Source organism: Protopterus annectens, chromosome 8.part0 (assembly GCF_019279795.1).
Source record: "Protopterus annectens isolate FY-2018-M chromosome 8.part0, PAN1.0, whole genome shotgun sequence".
Classification (NCBI taxonomy): Eukaryota; Metazoa; Chordata; order Ceratodontiformes; family Protopteridae; genus Protopterus; species Protopterus annectens.
This window is the reverse complement of record NC_056741.1, coordinates 723,417,482-723,443,131: the sequence shown is the minus strand read 5'-3', so window position 1 is coordinate 723,443,131 and position 25,650 is coordinate 723,417,482. Positions and strand designations below refer to the sequence as shown.

The following is a 25,650-nucleotide window of genomic DNA, read 5'->3' as shown; positions in this document are numbered from 1 at the left end:
ACAATATATATAGATATATATAGATATATAGATATATAGATATATATATATATATATATATATATATATATATATATATATAGATATATATATATATATATATATATATATATATATATACAAACAAATACACCATAATAGATTCCCCCAGCTAGCTGAAAGAGGGGTAAGCACCCTAGGAATACCACAGAGGGGAAGGCGGGTGGGTAATCCTGACTGCAGATGCATAACTATCGGACATCTACATTTATGGTAGGTACAAAAAGTACAGTTTTGTACCTACCATAAATGTAGATGTCCGATAGACATGCAACTGCAGTCATAACATATGGGTTGTCCTGCCTCAGGCAGCACTCGGTCGGTCTGATTCCAAAGTCTGGGTCTGACGTCGGCTGATGTCGCATTTCTCTCCGACGTCAGAGCAGCTGGAGTACATAAGCATCAGCCGACGCCATTTTCTTCAGTGTTTCTTGCCCCAGATGCCAGGTGCCCTCCAAGGAAGGCTGTAATCAAATTGGAAGACAAAAACAGGATTCCAGACAAATAAATGAGCAATAACACAAATACACCATAACAGATATCCCCAGCTAAGAGAAACAGGGATAGGAGTGGACCCTAGGCATAGAGGGGTATGGAGGGAGGAAAATCGACTGCAGTTGCATGTCTATCGGACATCTACATTTATGGTAGGTACAAAACTGTACTATGTCCTTCAAGAATGCAACTGCAGTCATAACATATGGGTAGAATACCATAGCTTAGCTGGGTGAGGAGGAATGCTCTAGGAAAAAGATGGTGTGGCAATCAAACCCTGCAGGACTGCCGAAGCAAAGCCTGCTCTGGATCTGGAGTATAGAGGGAGATTGTAGTGTTTGGAGAATGTATGCACGGAGCTCCATGTAGCAGCTTCTAGAATGTCCTTAGTAGGCACCCCTCTTAAGAATGCTGTAGAGGTGGCTGTAGCTCTGGTGGAATGTGGTCTGACATTGGCTGGAACAGTCTTTCCATGAAAGGAATAACAAAATCTGATGCAATGTCCAATCCATTTTGAAATGGTCCGTTTTGAAATTGCTTTTCCTTGGACTGCAGGGGCGTAAGCTACAAAAAGTTGTTCAGACTTCCTACTGGCCTTGGTTCTGTCCAAGTAGTATCTAAGTTGTCTGTGAATGTCCAAGGTATGTAACAGTCTTTCCCCCTTATTCGCAGGATTGGGGAAGAAAGCAGGCAGATGAATAGCTTGATTTAAAGAAACCCTAGATACCACCTTTGGCATAAAAGTAGGGTTGGTCCTTAATGAAACCCTGTCTCTGTGAAAAATTATGAACGGTGGTATTGCCATTAGGGCCTGTAGTTCCGAAACCCTTCTTGCTGAGGTAATTGCCAACAGGAAAGCTGTCTTCCATGAGAGAAATTGCAAGTCAATTGAAGCTGCTGGCTCAAATGGAGGTAGAGTCAGTTTTTCTAGGACAAAATTGAGATCCCAGGCTGGCACTGGGGCCTTTCTTGGTGGCTTAATGTTCTTGATTCCCCTGAGGAATTGCCTTAGCAAAAGGTGTGAAAAGACAGGAGGATCAGTGTTATATCTAGCTGAAATAGCTGATGCATGTATCTTTATGGAAGAATATGAGAGGCCGTTCTTTAGCATATCCGCCAAATATTCCAAGATGAGTGGGATGTTCAACAATGATGCATCATGTCCCTTGCTGGTATTCCAATTGCTGAATCTCTTCCATTTTGCTAAGTAAACCTTTCTGGTGGATGGTCTTCGAGCCTCTGTTAGTATCCGCTGAACTTCCTTGGAGAGAGATAGGTTGAGGTTATTTATGGTATCTCCCAGGCTGTTAGCTGCAGTGTCTGAAGGTTTGGATGCACTGTTTTGAAATTGTGTTGAGTCAAAAGTAGAGGCCATTGGGGAAGGGCCCACCTCCTGGTGTGACATATGCTCCGTAGTAGTGGGTACCAGTGTTGTCTTGGTCAGTCCGGAGCTATTATGATTCCCTTGGGTCTCTCTGCTTTGATCTTTAGTAATACTGAGGTCATCAGTGGCAGAGGAGGGAATGCATAGATTGTTAGGAAGTTCCAGTTGAAAGAGAGAGCATCTATTTTCCAAGCTTTTGGATGGTATGTCCTTGTGCAGAATTTTTGTAGATGATGGTTGAGGTGAGAGGCAAATAGGTCTACTTCTGGCCTGCCCCATGTCGAAGTGAGTTGTGTGAAGATCTTTGGATGTAACCTCCACTCATGTGGATCTGTGAAATTCCTGCTTAGGCTGTCCGCCAACACATTGTCTTTGCCTGGAACAAACTGGGATTGTAACTGGATGTTTAGGCTCAGTAATTTTTCCCAAAGATGCATTGTCAGTCTGCAAAGGGGGTAAGAGTGGGTGCCCCCTTGCTTGTTTATATACCACATCACAGTAGTGTTGCAAGGCCTCGATGGCATGCATTACTGCCAGCATTTCCTTTTGATTTATATGCAGATGTATTTACTTTGGAGACCATTGTCCTTGTATACACCTGCCTTCCATGTGCGCCCCCCATCCAAGGTCTGAGGCGTCTGTGGTCATGGTCTGTGTTATCTGTGGTTTTTTGAATGACATACCTGTGTTTGCCTGGCTCACCGAGGCCCACCATAGGAATTCCTTTTGAAGGCATGGAATGAGCGGTATGGTTGCCTCCAGGTTGTTGCTGTGCTGAGACCAAATGCTTTTTAGGTACCACTGAAGCTTTCTCATGTGTAGTCTTGCTAATGGAACCAGGAGAATGCAGGATGCCATGTAACCCAGGGCCTGTAGGAATCTCCTTGCAGTCATCTGGGTGAGTTTTGCTAAACCTTTGAAGTAATGAGTTAACTTCTCTTGCTTGTCTTCTGTCAGGTAAGCCATTTGAGAGGCTGTGTCTAATTTGGCTCCTAAGAAGATTATTTGCTGGGATGGCTGCAGTCTTGACTTTTGGAAGTTGACTGTGTATCCCAGAGCTTGAAGTAATCGTATGACATAGTCCAAGTTTTTTGTCAAAATCAATTTGTCGTCCGCTTGTATGAGGCAGTTGTCCAGGTACGGGTAGATTTGTATCCCCTGGAGCCTGCAATGAGCAATTACTGAAGCCAGGCATTTTGTGAATACTCTGGGCGCAGTAGATAAGCCAAATGGCAATGCTGAGAATTGATAATGCACTGGCCCTGCAAGAAATCTGAGGTATCTTCTGCAGCTGTGTCTGATAGGGACATGCAGGTATGCCTCCTTGAGGTCCAGAGTAATCAGCCAAGAACCCTTGCCCAGCATGGGAAGGAGTTGCTGTAGAGTCAGCATTTTGAACTTTGGTACTATGAGAAAGGTGTTTAATGCGGACAAATCCAGTATTGGTCTCCATTGAGATTCTTTTCTTGGAACAAGGAACAGTCTTGAGTAAAACCCCTGGCCTTGTTCTTGTTGTGGAACTCTTTCTATTGCTTTCATCCGAGTCAGCAGAGAGATTTTCTTGATAGCCTCTGCCCTCTGGTTTTGTGGTAGGTTTGGCATGCCTTGTTTTCTTGGCAAGGTATGAAAATGGAACCTGTAGCCTCGGTCTATAATGTCCAAAATCCATTTGTCCTTTGTCAGTCTGTGCCAATTTTCTGCAAACAGAGATAATTTCACGCCCAAGGGAGCTTCTATTTGTTCCCTGGTAGGCGGAAGTAGAGGAAAGTCATTGAGATTGTGGCTGTGGGGCAGGTGAAACCCCTCGTCACTTCTTTGGTTTCCTGGCTGCCATTGTCGCCCCTGTAAGGACCTCTGTATTGGCCTCTTCCTCGGCCACGTCTGTTTTACCCCTTTGAAACTTTTCTGGATTAGGAAAGGACCAGTTTTTTGAAGGCCAATTCCTACTGAATCTGGGGGGTTGAACCTGGAAGAAATCTTTCACCATCTGAACTGATTTTGCTTTTTCCTCGATGGTCTTTAACACATCCTTAGCATTAGCACCAAAAAGCTTGTTCTTTTCCAAAGGTGCATCCAGAAGTTTTGCCTTTACATGATCTGGTAGAGGTTGATCTTTTAACCATGCATGTCTACGAATGACTGCCCCTGTCATAGCTGCCCTACATGAAGCTTCCAGTGCATCATATCCACACTGCAGGAAGTGATTGCTTACTTGCTGAGTGTTATGTACAGCTTCCTGCAAAGCCTTCCTGTCTAAAGGATCAGGAGTGGTCAATGTTTTTTGTAAATCTTCTAACAGGAAATCCTAATATTGTAACATATGAAAAAGGCAATTCAACGCTCTCATAGATAAGGTAGTGGATGTGTAAACCTTTTTGCCCCATCTCTCTAATGACCTAGCTTCCCTGTTGGAGGGCAATGGATTTTTAGAGGTGGAAGCTGAAACTCCTTTAGGCCCCTGTGAAATAGTTTCCAAATCAGCAGTATGGGCCCTTAATAAATGGGAATGTGTTTCTGGGACCCTGTAATACCAGTCTGGCTTGGCTGGAGCAGGAGGAAGAGAGTCAGGGGTAACACTAGAGTCAGAATATAAATCATCCAAAACATCAAGTACAGGAGGAATAGCTAAGGGCCTGTGTTGGGGCTTCTTAAGGAAAGTCCGAAGGCGTTTTCTGGAATCAGAAAATTCCTGGCCTTGCCACTTGAAATGTTCCCTCATGGTATGCAGAACTTCCCCAAAAGAAATATCCTCAGGAGGGGAGGCCGAGGGGATGGAATCCTCTGCATCCGAGTCCTCATAGGTCTGGAAGAGCTCTTCCTGGCTATCAGAGTTGACAGGGCCCTCAGAATCTTCATCTGACGGAATAGGGTCAGAGGGTTCAACCCAGGGCCTTTTATCAGAAGGAGGCTGGGATCCTCTCTCAGGATGGGCCTGTGAACCTCTAATCATAGAAATTAAGTCAGCGGCCATAGACATAATTTGTGTCTCTGGAGTAGGTTGAGGTAAGGTTTTAGTAGTAAGATGTTTTGTTTTGCTGGCTGCCTTAGCCCTAGTGTAGGCCTTAATAGACATGGCCATAGGAGGCCTGGCAGCTCCACGTGCAGGAGTGACCTTGTCTACAGCAATGGTCTCGGGCATTTCCTCGGTTTCGGTATCCGGAGGAAAATCAATAACTGGCGTCGGAGTGATATCCGGAATCGGAGTCGTTGGTAATGCGGTGTCTTCGGTTCGGAGCGGTGGAGAGACAGTCTCAGAGGGAACCGGAGCACTCACGATAGGTTTTGGCGTGGAGTCGGTGGTAGACGCGGGCCGAGGAAGTCGGTCCCGGTCTTTTCGTTTCTTGGGAGTTTGCGATGTTGGAAGTTCCGACGGCATTGTGTAAGCAAATTTTTCGCCGAAAAAATCTTCAGCGAACTCCGCCCGGCGCCTGAGAGTGCGCTTGTTGAAGCGAGCACAGGCTACACAGGCCGAGACGTCATGGTCTGGGCCAAGGCAAGGAAGACAGTAAGAGTGGAAATCCTTTTGAGGTATTTGCTTACCACAAGAAAGACAATTAACTTTTTCAGTAATTTCTGACATCGGCTGAGGCAAGAAAAGGTCCCCAACGGGGTACGTAGCTTTTTTGATGACTTCGGAATCGAAGAATACAGGAGCTGACCGACCGGCACTTGTGAACTGCTTCTGCTTCGGGCACCGCGCGGCAAGAAAGACTGAAGAAAATGGCGTCGGCTGATGCTTATGTACTCCAGCCGCTCTGACGTCGGAGAGAAATGCGACATCAGCCGACATCGGACCCAGACTTTGGAATCCGGCCGACTGAGGGCTGCCTGAGGCAGGACAACCCATATGTTATGACTGCAGTTGCATTCTTGAAGGACATCTCCGTAATCCTTTTCTTAGAAAGGGGATAATCTTGAATTTCCCATTTAAAATGCTCCCTGGGAGTATTTAAAGAATCCCCAAAGAAGAAATCGTCCTGAGGAGAAACAGAAGGAATGGATTCTTCTGCGTCTGAATCCACAAAAGGAGAGAAAGCCTGAGAAATTTCCAGTTCATCAACATAAATGCTGGAAGTATCAGTACCTGAATAAGACAAAGCTTCAGGAGAGACATCCCTGCCTCTTTTTGAAGGAGAAGGCTGTGAACCCCTTATAAGAGTCAAAAGGTCATCTGCCATGTTAAACATTAGAGAATGAGGGGAAAGAGAAAAGTACAGTTGTGTACACTTACCATAAATGTAGATGTTCAAGTGTATTCACTGTTGCAGTCATCACATTTGGGTTATCTGCTTGCAGTAGCCCTCAATCAGCCTGATTAACAAAGTCTTGGGTCCTGCGTCGGTTGCTGTATCTTCTTCCGTGAAGTCAGGTCATCAGAGGTATAAAACATGCAGCCGACGCCATCAGTTTTTCTTGCCCCAGATGTCAGCTGCCCCCTAATGGGAAGCAATTAAATCTATAAATACACAAGGTTATATCTACAACAAAAAAGCAAATACACCAAAAGGCTATTGAGCATAGTAAGAGAGAGTAGAGGTATAGCCAAAAGAAGTAAGCGGACTGGAGGGAGGGTAACCAGGACATTAACATCTACATTTCTGTTAAGTGTACACAACTGTACTATGTTCTTCATGTTTCACTGTTGCAGTCATCACATTTGGGTAGATTCCCAAAGCTAAGGATGGGAAGAGGAATTTAGATAGTATTAGGACCAGCTATAAAGCCCTGCAAGACTGCAGTGGCAAAGCCAGCTCTGGATTTAGAGAAAAATTGGCAGATGGTAATGCTTGGTGAAAGTATGTACAGAACTCCGGGTAGCAGCTTCTAGGATGTCCCTGGTAGGGACGACTCCGAGAAAGGCTGTAGAGGTAGATGCAGCCCTGGTTGAGTGGGGTCTGATCTCCTGTGGGATAGGTTTTTCATGGTGCTTGAAGCAGAAATGAATGCAATGGCCTATCCATTTGGAAATGGTTTGCTTTGAAATAGCCTTCCCCTCTGCCCCTGCAGCAAATGCCACCAGCAGTTGTTTAGATTTCCTTTGAGGATTAGTCCGGTCCAAGTAAAATTTAAGTTGTCTGTGCACATCCACGGAGTGCAGTATCCATTCCCCTTTGCTCTGTAGATTAGGAAAGAAGGTCGGCAAATGAATGGACTGATTAAGGGCCACAGTGAATACCACCTTGGGCATGGAGGGGTTGGTCCTGAGGGACACCCTGTCCGCATGAAAGATGATGAAAGACTCCACTGCCATAAAGGCCTGTAATTAAGATACCCTTCTTGCTGAAGTGATTGCTAAAAGGAAAGCTGTTTTAAAAGAAAGAAATTTTAAGTTTGCAGTAGCAGCTGGCTCAAAAGGAGGAAGAGTGAGTTTCTCCAATACAAAGTTAGGGTCCCAGGGTGGAGTTGGAGCTCTCCTGGGTGGTCGTAAATTTTTGGCCCCTCTGAGGAACTGCTTGAGCAGAGGATGAGAGAAGAGGGAAAGTTCTGTGTTATAATGAGCTGAAATGGCTGAGGCGTGAATTTTGATGGAAGAGAAAGACAGGCCCTTGTGAAGCATCTCAGTTAACTATTGTAAAATCTGAGGTAGACTGGGCACTGCTGTGCTCATCCCTTGAGACTTGTTACAGGCACAGAATCTTTTCCATTTTTCAGCATAAGATTTTCTAGTACTAGGCCTCCTTGCCTCTAAAATGATATCCATCACTGGTTTACTGAGTGATGGTAATGGAGAGATTAGGTAATTAGCCAGGTTGCTAGGTTCAGTGTTTGAAACTGAGGGTGCAGAATTTGGTTCTACTGCTGAGACAATAGGGTAGGAGTCTGAGGCAGGTGCCATGGGGCCAACAGTGACACACTGCACAAGAGGGGTAACCAGTGTTGGCGTGGCCGGTCTGGTGCAATCAAAATGGTCCTTGGTTTGTCTTGTTTGATCTTTAGTAGTACTTTGTAGAGCAGAGCCAGAGGAGGAAAGGCATAAACTGACAGTTTTTTTCAGCTGAAGGACAGAGCATCCACTTTCCAAGCTTGTTTGTGGGGAGTCCTTGTGCAAAACTTGTCTAATTGATAGTTCACGGGGAAGGCATACAGGTCTATATCTGAGCTCCCTCACTTTTGCTTGTCCACATGTTGAAAATCCTTGGTTCCAGTTTAAACTCATGTGGGTTGAGGTTTCTGCTTAGTTCGTCTGCCAAAGTATTTAGTTTTCCTGGCAGGAATTAAGCTTGTAGATGCACTTGGTAGCTCAGGGCTGTTACACAATGCCATGGCTAGTCTGCAGAGGGGGTCAGAATGTGTAACCCCCTGCTTGTTTATGTACCACATAACAGTGGTGTTATACGTCTTTACCATTAATTGTACTGGAAGAATGTGGTCCTTGAAGGCTGTCAGAGCATTCTGTACAGCTAACATTTCTTTTTGATTGATATGCAGGTGCATTTGACTTGGGTTCCATTTGCCCTGAATGCACTTCCCTGCCAGGTGAGCCCCCCATGCATAGTCTCATGCGGGTTTGGGTGGCAGGGGGTAGTGTGAATGGTAGTCCCTTGTTTTGGTGGCAGGTTTCTGCCCACCAAAGGAACTCTAGGCGTAGGCAAGGTATGATCAGAATCATTGCTTCTAGATCCTGAGAATGTTGACATCATAGGCTTTTTAGATACCATTGTAGTTTCCTCATATGCAGTCTTGCATAAGGAATTAGAAGAATGCAGGAGGCCATGAACCCCAAGGCTTGTAGTATTTGCCTTGCAGACAGCAGGGTTTTTGTGGCCGCTTGTTTGAAGTAGGTTGTCAAATGAATTTGTTTCTCTGGCGTGAGGAAAGCCATCTGGGAAGCTGTATTCAAGCTTGCGCCCAGGAATGTAATTTGTTGACAGGGTAACAAGTGTGATTTCTTTTCGTTTATGGTGTACCTCAGACAAGTTAGCATCCTTTGTACAAAGGCCAGATTATTCAAAAGTATGTCCTGGCTTTCTGCCTGAATTAGACAAACATCCAGGTATGGGTATATTTGAATATTTCTTTCCCTGCAAAATGCAAAGACTGGAGATAGGCACTTTGTGAATACCCTGGGCGCAGTAGATAAGCCAAAAGGCAGTGCAGAGAACTGACAGTGCGTGTAGCCTGCTTTGAAGCGTAGGTATCTTCTGCAAGATTCCCTGATTGGGATGAGCAGGTCATGCTTCTTTTAAATCTAGTGCTGCCAATCAGGCGTCTTTGCCTAGCATAGGGAGCAACTGGTGAAGAGTCAGCATCTTGAATTTTGGAATCACCAAAAAGGTGTTCAGAGTAGACAGATCCAGGACAGGACGCCATGAATTGTCTTTTTTGGGTACCAGGAAAAGTCTCAAGTAGAAACACCTTGTCCCTTTTCCTCTTCTGGTACCAACTGAATAGCCCCCATGCTTAAAAGAGAAAATACTTGTTTTGGGGACTCTGCCCACTGATTTGGGGGTAGATTTGGCCACCCGCTTGGTGTTACTAACATGTGGAAATGAAATCTGTATGGACACTATATTTAAAACACATTTGTCCTAGGCAATGAGTTCCAAGTTCTTTGCATGAAGAGCAATCTTTCCCCCAAAAGGGGCAGTCACAGTTGAGAAGTCCTTGGAAGGTTTAAGACAAACTCACTGAAACAGTTTACCATAGGAGGGAGTTTTATTATGCCCAAGATTTGGAAGTGGAGGCCCCCCACTGCTTAGTCCTGTGCTTACCCTGGGACTGAAGCCTAGGAGCTCAGCTGGACCTGGGTTTGGACTGAGAAGGTCTGGATGAGGCAGGAAAGGACTAATTTGTGGAAGGCCAATTGCCTACTAAACCCTTGGGGGTTGTACTTGAAACAAATCTTAACAGTTTGCAGATTTAGCTTTTTCCTCCATCTTTTTAAGAACTTCTTCTGCCTTCATGTCTAACAGGCGCCCCTGATTTAAGGGAGCATCCAGTAATTTCGCTTTAACATGATCTGGCAAGGATTTTTCCTCAAGTCAAGCATGCCTTCTAGGTATAGACCCAGTTACACCAGCCCTGCAAGATGCCTCTAGTGAACCAAACCCACATTGCAAAGTATGTTTTCCAACTTGTTCAGCTGAATGCAGTAAATCCTGTAAATCCTTATTTTTAACACAATCAGGAATCAACATCATTTTCTGTTGCAGCAATCCAACAACATGCTGCTGATACTTTAACATATGAAAGGCAGTTTAAGGACCTAATGGCCAAAGTTGCAGAAGTGTATACCTTCTTGCCCCATCTATCCAGTGCCCTGGAGTCTCTATCAGAGGGTTTAGGATTTTTGCTAGTAGCAGCTTTAATGCCCTTGGGTCCCTGTGAAATGGTCTCAGAATCCACAGTAGGAATTTTGAAAAGGAACTTATGAGAGTCAGGGACCCTGTAATATCCATCAGGTTTTCTGGGAGAAGGAGGTAAAGAGTCAAGGGCCAAGCTAGATTCTGAAAAGGCATCATCAACAATGTCTAGTACAGGAGGTATGGCTAAAGGCCTGTGCTGGGGCAGGAGTAATAAATCCCTAAACCTCTCTTTCCCAATGAAATGGCTCCCTGAGAGTATGCAAGGTTTCACCAAAAGAGAAATCCTCTGGGAAGGAAGCAGAAAGAACAGAGTCCTCAGCATCAGAATACTCTTAAGTAGATAAGGGTAAATCCTGGTCATCAGAGGAAACAGAAAACTCAGAACCCTGGTCAGAAGTATCATAAGCAAACTCAGTCCTAGGTCTCTTAGAGGGGGAAGGTTGGCTTCCCCTGACTAAAGTAATAAGGTCTTCAGCCATTCTGATATTTTTTTTTAGGCATAGAGGCCTCACCATGCAGTCTGGGCGTCAGTTTTCTAGGCATGGTTCGAGTTTTAGGCCTTGAAGAAGAAGATTGCGTCAGTTTAATCTGCAAGTCAGTAGGCCTGAATGCACCCTCAGAAGCTAGTGCCTGCACAGCGGCTCCGGACCGATCCAAGGTAGAGACATCCACAGGTTCCAACAGTTGAAACATCTAGCGGCATACCAGACTCTGAATGGGTCTCAGTAGAGGCCTGCAAATCTGTAGTAGCGGGTATCAGGGGCTACGAAAGCACCTCACTGAGTATCGGCGAGCTGGCGACTGGCTTAGAAGCATCATCGGCAGCTTTGGATCTAGGCAGCCTGTCTCTGCCTATCTTTGCGTTTTTTCGGAATGTCGGTAGTCAGATGGCAAAACATAACAGGATAATTGAACAGAGCACCAACATATTTAGAAGCAAAAATATACAGACGACGGATAGTTTGTGGTTAAAATAAGACACAAAACAGACAGCGAGGTATGTCGTGGTCAGGCCCTACGCAAGGAATACAGTACGAATAAAAATCTTTGAGGTATTTGCTTACCACAAGTAATGCAATAATTTACTTTTACTGACATCGGCTTAGAGCAAGAAAAAGTTTCCCCAACGGGGTACTTAGCTTTTAGTTGAAGACTTAAGTTCTGAAATTCGAAAAAAATAAGTTATGTACTCACCATAATGTTCCATCTAAGTAGTTATATTTCATTTTTCTGCAATCTGTAGGTATTCGGATCCATATCGGATCCGAGCCGGCAACTTGTCTGCTAACATCTGCTCCGAGCTCCTCCACTACCCATAATACACTGCCATCTCCTATCTTACCTCAGACAGAGTTTACTGAAACTATACACATTAGCAACTCAAACCTAAAATGTTTATCCACATGAAAAGGGCCAGGGGACGGAGGGTAGGAAGGTTGCAGAAAAATGAAGTGTAACTACTCAGATGGAAAGTTATGGTGAGTACATAACTTCTTTATCTGAAGTAGTTAACCTCATTTCATCTGCAACCTGTGGGACAGCGTCCCCAGCTACTCAACAAATCCTGGGAGGCCCTGGTGGAAGGATATTCTTGAGCACCGTAGAGCCAAAGGATGCTCTCACTCTGGAAATCACATCTAATTTGTAATGAGAGATGAAAATATAAGAAGGTGCCCAAGTTGCTGCTGTGCAAATGTCATCCACAAAGGAACCTTAGACCAAAAAGCAGCAGAAGTCGCCATGGACCTGGTAGAGTGAGCTTTGATCAAACCAGGAGGAGATAAACTCTTGGCTTTGTAAATGTGTAGAATGCAGAGGGTGATCCATCTGGCTAAAGAGACCTTGGAAATGGCCTTTTCCCAAACGAAGTTTAGAAAATGAGACAAATAACTGATAGGACTTACGGAAGGATTGTGTTCTATGAAAGTAGAAACAAAGATGTCTATGAATATCTAAGAAATTAAGTTTATATTCCCCTTTGTTCTGAAAATTTGGAAAGAAAACAGGTAGATTCATTGTTTGGTTTGCCTTGTGTGGAGTCTGCATGTCCTCCCCGTGGTTAGATGGGCGTTCGAAAGACATGCGTAAATGGGCGTGCCTTCATTGAAGGTTGGACGTCGAGCTGGCACCTCGGCGTTCATGAAAATCTGGCAATCATTAGCGGACCGGAGTTCCGCTGTGGCGACCCCTAACCGGGAAAAGCCGAAAGACAAACAATGTTTGATATGCCACTTTGGGTAGAAACGAAGGATTTGTACGGAGAGGGACCCTATCCTTATGGAAGACCAAATAAGGAGGCATGGCAGACAAAACTTGCAGTCAGAGACCCTCCTAGCCGATGTAATAGCCACTAGGGAAGGCTGTCTTTCAAGATAAAAACTTTAAATCCACTGATGCAGCAGGTTCAAAAGGAGGAGTAACTAATGACTGGAGAAAGTGAGGTCCCAAGGAGGAACCAAATCTTTGATGGGAAGACGCAGAAGAAAGATACCTTTTAGAAAGGCTTTACATAGCCTAGAAGAGGCCAGTGCAATTTTATTTTCACCTGCATGAAAATTAGAAATGGCTGCCAGTTGTACATTCACTGTGGAAAAACTAGCTCCATGCTGAAAAATACTAGTTAAGAAATCCAACACCGCTGGAAAAGGGGCTGTAAAAGGATCCAGGTTTCTCTGAGAGGCCCAGACAGAGAAACATCTCCATTAACTGTGATAGTCCTTCCTAGTGTAATCTTGAAGAGATGCCACTAGTATAGATTTTACAAGGGATGAAAGACTGGGAGTCATGGCAATTAAGGGAACCGGAGCAGCCAAGCTGTCAGCTTGAAACTGTCCAGATTGGGAGGGTAGGCACCCAAAGGATGAAAGATTAGATCCGGGCAGGGATCCAGAATCCACGGAGGTGCTAGAAGATAAGACCAAAGGAAGGGGAACCAAACTTGACGAGGCCAGAATGGGGCAATGAGGATTACTTTGCACCCCAGTCGGCAAACTTTCTGAAGAAACATCGGAATGAGTAACAGTGGGTAAGCAAACAGAACCCCGGGAGGCCAAACATGGACTACAGCATATCTGGGGACATCCCCTGGTGAGGGAATCAGAGCGAAGAATTCGCTGCACTTCACAGTGGAAGGAAATGCGAAGAGATTGCAGCAAGGCTGTCCTCATGCAAGGAATATCCCCTCTGCTACTGACCGTTTCAGAGACCACTCGTACGACATCAGAATAGCCAGACAATCTGCCCGCTAAAATGTTGGAGCGTCCCAGGATGTGCATTGCAATCAGAAACTGACCGGTCGAAATCGCCCACTCTAACACTCTCATGGCCTCGTGACACAGAGGATAAGATCGGGTTCCCCTCTGCTTGCTGATATACCAGACAACCGACATGTTGTCTGACTGAATTGCAATCGTACCCAGAGGAAGAACAGTGCGGAAAGGCTTTCAACACAAAACACTGCCCTCATCTCTAGAACATTTATGTGCAACTTGGTCTCTATCTGGGATCATGTGCCTTGGACTGTCCTTTCCAAACAGTGCCCCCCACCACCACCAAAGTTGGGTGGTGTCCGTGGTCACTTTGGCTTGGGTTGGAGATGACACGAAAAGGTGTCCCGTTGCAACGTCTGGTGAATGGAGCCAAAGGAGAGAGGTCCTGCAGGTGTGACTGATCCTTATCGGAAAATCCATGGGCAGGTCTAGCCAAGACCACTGGACAGCTAGAGCCCACTGAAGGACCAGAATATGAATGAGTGCACAAGAGAGAATAGAAATAGAGGCAGCCATGGAGCCCAGGGCCGGGAGAACATCGCTTGCCTTTGGAAATTTGAGGTTCACAATTAGAGCGATGTGGTACCTGAGGTGTAAGATCCTGTCTGGTGTTAAGAAGACTTTTAGCTGCAACGCGTCTAGCCGTGCCCCGATAAAGTCTAGAACTTGTACTGGTTGCAAAAGGGATTTGTGAACACTGTCTGTAATCCCTACATTGTCTGTAATCCCTAGCCGATCTGCCAAGAGAAGAAAGTAGTCTCAGGCCAGACACAGAAGATGCCTTGGTGGACGCAGTGCAGAGCCAATCATCCAGGTAAGGAAATACCTGAATTCCCTGAAGCCTTAGGTGAGCTGCAACTACTGCCATTACCTTGGTGAACACCCTAGGGGCTGTGGTGAGTCCAAAGGGTAGAGCTCTGAACTGGAAGTGACTGGCTCCCAGCCGGAAGGGAAGAAACACCCTGGAGCTTCTGTGGATCCTGATATGGTAGTACGCATCCTGGAGGTCTAACTAGCACATCCAGTTGCACTCACGGAGATAAGGTAGAATGGACTGTAAGGTAACCATCCGGAACTTTTGTTTGGTGACAGACAGGTTCAGAGTTGACAGGTCCAAAATGGGCCTGAGGTCCCCAGTCTTTTTTGCCACTAAAGAGAGCCTGGAGTAAACGGCTAATCCAGACTAGTGGAGGGGCACCGGATCGATGGCTCGTTTGTGAAGCAGCTTTGAAACCTCTAGAGCTGCGGCCTCCATGTGAGTGGGTGGGACATCCGGGAGGCATATTGTAGCATTTGGCGGGGCAACAAATGGGATAGTGAAGCCTCTGGATATTATGTGTAGCACCCAACGATCTGCAGTTATGGACTCCCATGCTGCTGGGTGCAATGACAACCCCCCCGACTGCATCCAGAGTAGGACAATAAGGCAACCCCTCAGGGCTGTTGAGTGGGCCTGTCAGAAAAAAGGTTCCCTAGACCCGAAATTCCTGGGACCCCCTCAATCCTGTCCCCATCTGCCTCTGGGGGAAGAGTTGTCATGAAATTCCTGGGGGAAACTGTGATTTCCGGAACCACATCATCTTTTGCCTTCTTTGGTTCCTGGAGAAAGTCTTCCCGTCTTTTTCGCTCTGGACAAGAGGGTCACATACTGTTTTCCTGAAAAGGGAGGAACCATCGTAAGGAGCATTAGTAAATGACGCCTTGAAAAGATCCACAAACTGACATAACCTGAGCCAGGCGTGACGCCTCATGCCTAAGCCATGTCCCAGCCGCCCTAGCTGCTCCTTCCGTGGAGTGGGAAAGGAGATGCATGGAAGTGTTTGATACGGACTTCACAGTCGACATTTTCACGGAGAACAGTTGTTTGTCCTGCTGCAATAAAGACTCTGGGGGAGAATCAGCAAATTCCAAGACAAGGTCTCGCTGCAGCCGTATCACATGTGCCAAATACTTCAGCGCGCTGATGAAAAAAGGTCACTGACGAATAAATGCGCTTCCCAAACCTGTCCGACCTGGACTCCTTCCCCGGAGGGTGGACTGAGGAACTCTCTTGTGCCAGTTCTTTCTTGGTGGCTGCTGCGACCACCATAGCATCAACGGGGGCTCCTCTAGACCAAGGTTGTCTGTCAGTGGGAAGACAAAGAATCTTGTCGGGGCATTTGGGGATGGGCTCTACGATGTCAGGCTCCTTCCATGCCCGCGTGGTGATGAAGTCCACCAACGGGTCCACTAGCAGGGACACCCAGGAAGTAGATGGGCCCATGCCAAAGGCCTCTAGGAACACGGACTCATCCATAGAAGTTTTTCGGGTTGACCAACCTCCCCTCTGGCGGAGGATCTCCATGATGTCTCCAAAGGAGACATCTTCAGGAGGTGACCTGGGGAAACCTTCGCCTTCATCTAAATCCACGTCCATAGCGAGGGACTCAGGGGAGTCCAAGTGCCTCCTTTTGCACTTGCGCTTATGGGGGTCCTCTTCAGTGGGACTCTCTGAGAGGGACCCGTGAGACCCAGGGGGGTTCCTCAAGGGGAATAAACTTGGGTTTGTCTGGCATGGGCTGTCCCTGAGACAGGATGAAGGGAGTCCCCAAATCCAGTTGAGTGTGTGGAATCCGAGGAGATGGGCTGAGGTCTCAATTCCTGGGAGAGAACCCTCTCCACCACTTCGAACGCCAAAGGAGAGTATACCTCCTTGACTCCCAGCAAGGAAGAAGCTCTCCCCGGGTCCGAAGCAGGGATCGGAGCCGAGGGAAGGGTAGCCTGAGGTGCAAGGGAACGGCTCAGATACGAAAAGGTTGGAGCTGAAGATGGATCCATTCCCTTGGGTCAGACTCCCTGTCCAAGGCTGCGAGAGTTGCTCAGATCTGAACTGGCCAGATCGGAGGAAAGTACAATTTTGTACCTACCATAAAATGCAGATGTTAGAGTGTTCACCCTGCTGCAGTCATCACACTTGGGTTATCCTGCCGTCAGGCGGTCCCACAGTTCCAAACTCTTGGTCCGGTGTCGGTTGCTGTCGAATACACCATAGAGGTTGTATAGGATAGAATGGTATAGATAAGTCCAGCTAGTTCAGAGGGGATGGAGAGAGGGTAACCTGGACTGCAGCAGGGTGAACACTCGAACATCTACATTTATGGTAGGTACAATACTGTACTATGTTTGTGTTACCCTGCTGCAGTCATCACACTTGGGTTGAATCCCAAAGCTAAGGATGGGTGGAGGAGTTAAACAGGGTTAGAAGAAGCTAGTAGGCCCTGCAAAACTGCACTGGCAAAACCAGCTCTAGTATTAGAATATAGAGGTAAGTGATCGTGTTTGGTGAAGGTGTGCACTGAACTCCATGTTGCAGCTTCCAGAATATCCTTGGTTGGCACCCCCCTGAGAAAGGCTGCTGATGTAGCTGTAGCCCTGGTGGAGTGGGACCTAATGTTAGCAAGTAGCGGTTTCCCATGATGCGTGTAGCAGAAACGTATGCAATGTCCTATCCATTTCGAAATGGTCTGTTTTGAGATAGCTTTTCCTTGTGATCCTGCAGCATAGGCTACAAAGAGCTGGTCAGATTTTCTGAAAGCCTTAGTTTTATCCAAGTAGTAAAGTAATTGCCTGTGAATGTCGAAAGAGTGCAGGAGTCTTTCTCCTTTGTTTTGGGGATTTGGGAAAAAGGTGGGCAAATGAATGGTTTAGTTTAGGGCCACACTGGATACCACCTTTGGCATAAATGAAGGGTTAGTTCGTAGAGAGACACTGTCTTGATGAAAAATTAGGAAAGGCTCCACTGCCATTAGTGCCTGTAGCTCTGAAAATCTTCTAGCTGAAGTTATTGCTAGTAGCAGGGCAGTTTTCCATGAAAGAAATTTTAAATCAGCTGAAAAAGCTGGTTCAAAGGGCAGCAGTGTAAGCTTTTCCAGAACAAAGTTGAGATCCCAAGTAGGTGTTGGTGCTCTCCTGGGCGGTCTTATGCTCTTAGCCCCTCTGAGGTACTGTCTTAGGAGTGGATGTGAAAATAAAGGAGGATCCGTGTTGTAATGAGCTGAAATTGCTGAGGCGTGGATCTTAATAGATGAAAATGAAAGTCCTTTGTGCAACACCTCAGTTAAATATTGTAGAATCTGAGGAATGTTTGGATCAAAGGGATTTTGGCCTTTAGCCTGGTTCCAGGCGCAAAATCTTTTCCATTTGTCTGAATAGGTTTTCCTGGTGCTGGGCCTCCTGGCCTCCAGAATGACATCCATAACAGCTTTGGATAGAGGTGTTGGCTGGTTGTTTAGGTAATTTACCATGCAGCCAGGTTTAAAGTCTTGAGCTGACTGTGTAGAATCTGATTGTCTCACTGGGTGAGCAGGTGAGGAATTTGTGGTAAAATCCATGGTGGGCCGTGGGCCATGTTCCTTAGAACTGGATACCAGTGCTGGCGTGGCCAGTCTGGTGCAATGAGTATCATTTGTGGCCTCTCTAATCTGACTTTCAGCAGTACCTTTGCTAGAAGAGGCAGTGGAGGAAAGGCATACACTGTTAATGTTTTCCAACTGAATGAGAGGGCGTCCACTTTCCAAGCTTGTAGATGGAATGCCCTTGTGCAAAATTTTTGAAGTTGGTAGTTTTGGGGGCTGGCAAACAGATCTATGTCTGGGCGTTCCCATTTTTGAGCTATCATTGAAAATACTTGTGGATCTAGTTTCCACTTGTGTGCATCCATCACGTTTCTGCTTAGGTCGTCTGCCAATGTGTTTTTCTTTCCTGGCAGGAATTGTGTTTGTAATTGAACCTGGTAAAACAGTGCCATGTTCCACAAGGTCATTGCTTGCCTGCATAGAGGGTAGGAATGTGTGCCCCCTTGCTTGTTTATGTACCACATTACTGTGGTATTGTCCGTCTTTATTATTAGTTGTCCTGGGTGTAAGAGGTCCTTGAAAGCTGTTAGGGCATTCTGTACTGCTAGCATTTCTTTTTCCTTGATATGCAGATGCCTTTGATCTGCAGTCCATTTGCCCTGAATGCACTGTCCTGCCATGTGTGCTCCTCAGGCATAGTCCGATGTATCTGTTGTCATAGTTTGCCTGGCTGTGGGTAAGGTGAAAGGCTGACCCTTGTTGAGGTGACATGCCTGTGCCCACCATAGAAATTCCTGTTGAAGTCAGGGAATGAGTGGTATCATTGTTTCCAAGCTGTGGCTGTGCTGATTCCATACACTTTTCAGGTACCATTGTCATTTCCTCATATGCAGTTTTGCAAATGGTATTAGTAGTATGCAAGATGCCATGAATCCCAAGGCCTGCAGAATTTTTCTTGCAGGGAGTTGGGTCTTTGTTGCCATTATTTTGAAATATTGAGTCAGCTGTTGTTGCTTGTCTGGCGTGAGATAAGCCATCTGGGCCGTTGTATTCAAGCTGGCACCCAGGAATATTATGTTTTGTGAGGGCACTAGTTTTGATTTCTTTTTGTTTACTGTGTACCCTAGGCAACTTAGAAGGTGTTTGACAAATGCCAGATGCTTTAAAAGAATGTCCTTGCTTTCTGCTTGAAGAAGGCAGTCGTCCAGGTATGGGTATATATTTGAATTCCTCTTTGTCTGCAGTATGCAATTACTGGTGCCAGGCATTTTGTGAAGACCCTGGGCGCAGTAGATAAGCCAAAGGGCAGTGCAGAGAATTGATAATGCAATGAAGCGGAGGTATCTTCTGCAATTTTGTCTGATAGGGACATGCAGGTATGCCTCCTTGAGGTCCAACGTTACTAGCCAAGCATTCTTGCCCAGCATGGGAAGCTGCTGCTGTAGTGTTAGCATCTTGAATTTTGGTACTTGCAGGTAGGTGTTCAGAATTGAAAGATCCAGAATGGGACTCTATGCTTTGTCTTTTCTTGGGACTAGAAAGAGTCTTGAGTAAAATCCTTTTCCTTGCTCCTGTGTAGGTACCTGTTGAATGGCTCTCATGTCCATGAGAGCTGTAATTTGTTTTTGTGCCTCTGCCCATTGATTTGGTGGCAGGTTTGGCATTCCTTTTATCCTTGGCAAGGTATGAAAGTGGAATCTGTATCCTTGTGAGACAATGTTTAGGATCCATTTGTCATTTGTGATGATGTGCCAGTTGTCTGCAAAAAATGCTAATTTTCCTCCCAAGGGAGCTGCCAGGAGAGATTTGCTTGGTAGTTTGAGGATTGAGTCATTGTGTTAGTCTTCTGCTAGCTTGAGGCCTGTCTTTCTCCTCCTTTCTGGGTAGCAGTACCCCATTGGCGAGGTTTGTAAGGGCCTTGTGACTGACCTCTGCCCCTTGGGCGTCTGTATTTGACCCTCTGTCATCTGTCAGAAGCTGGAAAGGACCAGTTTTTTGTTGGCCAATTTCTGCTGAAACGAAAGGGTTGTACCTGTAAAAAAATCATTGACCATCTGCATAGACTTTGCCTTAGCCTCCATTTTCTTTAAAACCTCTTCTGCTTTGACACCAAATAAGACATCCTGCTGTAAAGGTACATCCAATAATTTTGCTTTAACATGATCAGGTAGAGTTTGTTCTTTTAACCAAGCATGTCTACGTATGACAGACCCAGTAACAGCTGCTCTACAGGAAGCTTCCAATGAATCAAATCCTCATTGTAAAGTATGTTTGCCCACCTGTTCAGCTGCAACAGATCCTGCATTTCCTTGAATTCAGACTGTTCAGTATGTGTGCTCATTTTTTGTTTTGAGGCATTAGGAACTGCTGATATTTCAGCATGTGAAACTGACAATTTAATGCTCTCATAGCCAGAGTTGCTGAGGTGTATATTTTCTTTCCCCATCTATCTAGGGCTCTGGAATCCCTTTCAGAGGGCAAAGGATTTTTAGCCATAGAAGCTTTAGCCCCCTTGGGACCCTGGGAAATTGTTTCTGGGTCAGCCACAGGGCTTTTATAAAGGAATTTGTGAGAGTCAGGTACTCTGTAGTATCTGTCTGGTTTGGCTGGAGCAAGAGGTAGAGAGTCTGGACTTAGACTAGACTCCAAGTAAACATCATCCACAATATCTAAAACTGGAGGGATAGCAAGTGGTCTGTGCTGGGGTAGTAAAACGAACTCTGAGTCTTTTCTTAGAATCAGAGCAGTCCTGGCCTTCCCAGTGGAAATGTTTCCTCATGGTATGTAAAGTTTCCCCAAAGGAATAGTCCTCCGGGGGAGATGCTGAGGGAATAGAGTCTTCAGCATCAGAGTCTTCATAAGGGGGAAAAGTGTAATCCTGTTCCTCAGAAGAATCCGAGGAAACTGAAACCTGGTCAGAGGAAGCATAATCCTCCTCTTGTCTTGGTCTTTTATCTGGAGGGGAATGGGAACCCCTGATTAGGGTAATCAAATATTCAGCCATCTTAAGCATCTATTTCTTAGGCATGGGGCCTTGAATTGTATACTGATGTACAGTCTTTTTTGGTTTTAAAGGAGTTTTAAGCTTAGCATAAGATTTAATGGTGAGTGTAGTCGGTTTGAAGACACCTTCTGCAACCAAAGGTGTTTCCACTGCACCGGGGTCTCCTTCGGCTCCGGTGTCGGAAGGGCCTAATGAAGATGGCTGTGTCAGCCTAGTAGACTACGCTTGAGAATCCGCAGCTGTCTGGGGTGCCAATTCTGCGGTCGTCAGGGGCTGCTTAGGCGCCTCACTGAAAACCGGAGAACCAGCGACAGGCCCAGCAGAGGCCTCGGAGTCTGGCTTGTTCCTAAGCTGCTTGTCCTTATCCTTGCGTTTTTTTATGCATGCCAGTCGTTGGCAGCTCTGACGGAATGATATAATTAAATTTCCTACCAAAGTAATGGCGTGCGAAGTCAAAACGGCATTTGATAGTTCGTTTATTAAACCTAGCACAAAACAGACAACCTGTGACATCGTGGTCTGGGCCTAGGCAAGGAATACAATAAGAATGGAAGTCCTTATGAGGTATTTGCTTCCCACAAGAAATGCAATTGTTAACTTTTTCTGACATCGGACTGAGGCAAGAAAAGGTTCCCCAACGGGGTACTTAGCTTTACTGGAGACTTCGGACTGAAATTCGAATCGAAAATCTCAGGTGTCGGCCGACCGGCACTTGCGAACTGCTTCTGCTTCAGGCACCGCGCGGCAAGAATGACTGAAGAAAATGGCGTTGGATGCCTCATATACCCCTGGCGCACTGACGTCAGGGAAGAAGCGACAGCAACCGACGCTGGACCATGACTTTGGAATTCAGGCCGACTGCAGGACCGACTGACGGCAGGATAACCCAAGTGTGATGACTGCAGCAGGGTAACATGATGAACATCCTGGACTGCAACAGTGAATACACTCGAACATCTACATTTATGGTAAGTACACAACTGTACTATGTTCATCGTGTTTCACTGTTGCAGTCATTACAATTGGGTTGAATCCCAAATCTAACGTTGGGAGGCTGGAGCTAAATAGCATTAGGAGTGGCTATGAGGCCCTGCAGAACTGCAGTGGCAAAGCCTGCCCTGGATTTAGAGCAGAGTGGTAAGTGATAGTGCTTTGTAAAAGTGTGCACTGAACTCCAGGTTGCAGCCTCTAAAATGTCTTTGGTTGGTACTCCTCTGAGGAAGGCTGCTGAAGTGGCTGCTGCTCTGGTTGAATGTGGCCTAATGCCCTTAGACACTGATTTACCATGTTGTGAATAGCAGAAACGAATGCAGTGGCCTATACACTTTGAAATAGTCTGCTTTACGATAGCCTTTCCTTGTGATGCTGCAGCATATGCCACTAGTAATTGCTCAGTCTTTCTGAAAGCTTTGGTTCTGTCCAAGTAGAAGTGCAGCTGTCTGTGTATGTCCAAAGAATGCAGAAGTCTCTCCCCCTTATTCTGTGGGTTTGGGTAAAAGGTAGGCAAATGCATAGTTTGGTTAAGCGGCCACACTGGACACCACCTTAAGCATAAATGTCGGGTTTGTCCTCCGAGAAACCCTACCTGGATGGAAAATGATAAAAGGTTCCTCAGCTATGAGTGCCTGTAGCTCTGAGACTCGTCTTGCAGAGGTTATTGCTAGGAGCAAAGCAGTTTCCCATGATAAAAATTTTATATTAGCTGTAGCGGCTGGCTCAAAAAGAGGCAGGGTGAGTTTTTCCAAGACATAATTGAGGTCCCATGCAGGTATTGGAGATCTCCTTGGAGGCCTTAAGCTTTTGGCGCCTCTGAGGTACTGCCTTAATAAAGGATGAGAAAAAATAGGTGGCTCTGTAATGTAATGAGCTGAAATGGCAGAGGCATGAATCTTAATTGATGAAAAAGATAGGCCTTTGTCCAGCATCTCAGTTAAATATTGCAAAATCAGAGGAATATTTGGTACAGTCGTGTCAATCCCTTGTGCCTGGTTCCAAGCACAGAATCTCTTCCATTTTTCAGCATAAGATTTTCTGGTGCTAGGCCTCCTGGCCTCCAAAATAACATCCATCACTGCTTTACTGAGAGGTGTGTTTTGAATGACTACATTATCCGCCATGCTGCCAGATATAAGGTCTTGATATGGCTGTGCAGGATCTGATTGTTGTGTTAGGACAGTAAGTGAGGAATTTGAGGTAATGTTCAGGCTGGGTATTGAGACAAGTTCCTTAGGATTGGGTACCAGTGCTGGAGGAGCCAGTCTGGGGCAATAAGTATCATTTTTGGCTTCTCTTGTCTGACTTTTAGGAGTACCTTGGAAAGGAAAGGCAGTGGAGGAAAGGCATATACTGTTAAGTTTTTCCAGCTGAAAGATAGAGCATCCACTTTCCATGCTTGCTTGTGATAAGTCCTTGTGCAGAATCTCTGTAGTTGGCAATTGTGAGGGGAGGCAAATAGATCCGTGTCCGGGCATCCCCAATTCCTTGTTATCATGTTGAAGACGTGCGGATCCAATTTCCACTCGTGGGGATCCATGAGGTTTCTGCTTAGTTCGTCTGCCAAAGTATTTATTTTTCCTGACAGGAATTGTGTTTGCAGATGTACTTGGTAAGTCAATGCTGTGTCCCACAAATTCATGGCTAGTCTGCATAGGGGGTAGGAATGAGTGCCTCCCTGCTTGTTTATGTACCACATGACTGTAGTATTGTCCGTCCTTACCAGTAGTTGTCCCGGATGAAGTAGATCCTTGAAGGATGTCAGGGCATTCTGAACAGGTAGCATCTCTTTTTGGTTGATATGCAGATGCATTTGGCTTGCAGACCATGTGCCCTGAATACATCTTCCTGCCATGTGGGCCCCCCAGGCATAATCTGATGCATCTGTTGTTAATATCTGCCTGGCTGTGGGTAAAGCAAATGGCTGTCCCTTGTTGTGGTGATAAACCTTTGCCCACCATCGAAAGTCCTGTTGCAGGCAGAGAATGAGGGTGATTGTTGTTTCCTGGCTGTGGCAATGTTAAGTCCAAACACTTTAGATATCACTGAAGTTTCCTCATATGCAGTCTTGCATACGGAATTAGTAGAATGCAGGATGCCATGTAGCCCAGAGCCTGCAGAATTTTTCTTGCAGATAACTGGGTCTTTGTTGCCATGTTTTCGAAGTAAGAAGTCAGTTGCCTTTGTTTATCTGGCGTGAGAAGCCATCTGGGCAGTTGTATTTAAAAGCTTGCACCCGGGAATATTATCTCTTGAGAGGGTACTAGTTTTGATTTATTTTCATTTACTGTGTACCCTAGGCATGTTAGTAATCTTTGTACAAACGCCAGATGCTGTAGTAAAATGTCCTTGTTCTCTGCTTGAATAAGGCAGTCGTCCAAGTAAGGATATATTTGTATTCCTCTGTCTGCAAAATGCAATTACTGGAGCCAGGCATTTTGTGAAGACCCTGGGCGCAGTAGATAAGCTAAAGGGCAGTGCAGAGAATTGGTAGTGCATTGAGCCAGTTATGAATCTAAGGTATCTTCTACACGATTGTCTGATTGGGACATGCAGGTTATGCCTCTGAGGTCCAAAGTTACAAGCCAAGCCTTCTTGCCCAGCATGGGCAGAAGCTGCTGCAGTCAACATTTTGAATTTTGTAATGTCCAGAAAAGTATTTAGAATAAACAGGTCCAGAATTGGTCTCCAGGCTTTGTCCTTTATTGGTACTAAGAAAAGTCTTGAGTAAAATCCTTGTCCCTGCTCTTGTTGTGGCACTGGCTGAATAGCCCTCATGTCCATGAGAGATGAAACTTGTTTTTGTGCCTCTGCCCACTGATTGTGTGGTAGGTCTGGCATACCTTTTGCTTTGGAAGGGTGTGAAAGTGGAACCTGTAGCCCTGAGAAGACTATATTTAAGACCCATTTGTCCTGGGTGATCCTGTGCCAATTTTGTGAAAAAAGTGCTAGCTTTCCCCCTAAGGGTGCTGCCAAAAGATAAGTGCATCGCAGTGGCAGAGTGAAGTCATTGGGACGGTTTCCTATAAGGCTGTGATTTGTCTTCTCCGCTTTTGGAGGTAGAAGCACCCCATTGTTTGGGCCTGTATGAGCCCCTGGGGGTGTTGCCTGCCTCTAGGGTGTCTGAATCTGCCTCTTTGTGGCCTTGTCTAACACTGGAAAGGACCAATTCTTAGAAGGCCACTTCCTGCTAAATCTGGGTGGCTGTACCTGTAAGAAATCCTTTACTGTCTGCATAGATTTAGCTTTATCCTCCATTTTCAACACCTCTTCTGCCTTAACACCAAACAAAGTATCATGCCATAATGGAGCATCCAATAATTTTGCTTTAACATGATCAGGCAGATTCTTGTTCCTTTAACCAAGCATGCCTTCTAATAACAGAACCTGTAACAGCGGCCCTGCACGAGGCCTCCAGTGAATCATAACCACATTGCAAAGTATGTTTTCCCACTTGTTCAGCTGCATGCAATAAATCCTGCAAATCTTTGTTCTCAGAACATTCAGAATTTGTCAACATTTTTTGTTTTAACAAAGACATTAAGTATTGCTGATATTTGAGCATATGAAACTGACAATTTAAAGCCCTTACAGCCAAGGTAGCAGAAGTGTAGACTTTTTTCCCCCATCTGTCCAGTGCCCTAGAATCTCTATCTGAGGGGACAGGGTTTTTAGCAATAGCAGCCTTGACCCCTTTGGGACCCTGTGAGATAGTTTCTGGGTCAGCAGCAGGGTTTTTATATAGAAATTTATGGGAATCTGGAACCCTGTATCATCTGTCCGGCTTAACAGGTGCTGGAGGTAGAGAGTCTGGAGACAGGCCGGA

At 45.7% G+C, this 25,650-nt stretch overlaps 1 protein-coding gene across 4 annotated transcripts in view; it reads right to left on the bottom strand.

Moving 5' to 3' along the window:
* The window catches only part of HCFC1 (host cell factor C1), a 3,865,385-nt gene that overhangs the window by 2,930,514 nt on the left and 909,221 nt on the right, over positions 1-25,650 (bottom strand). The gene's annotated exons all lie outside the window — the stretch shown is intronic.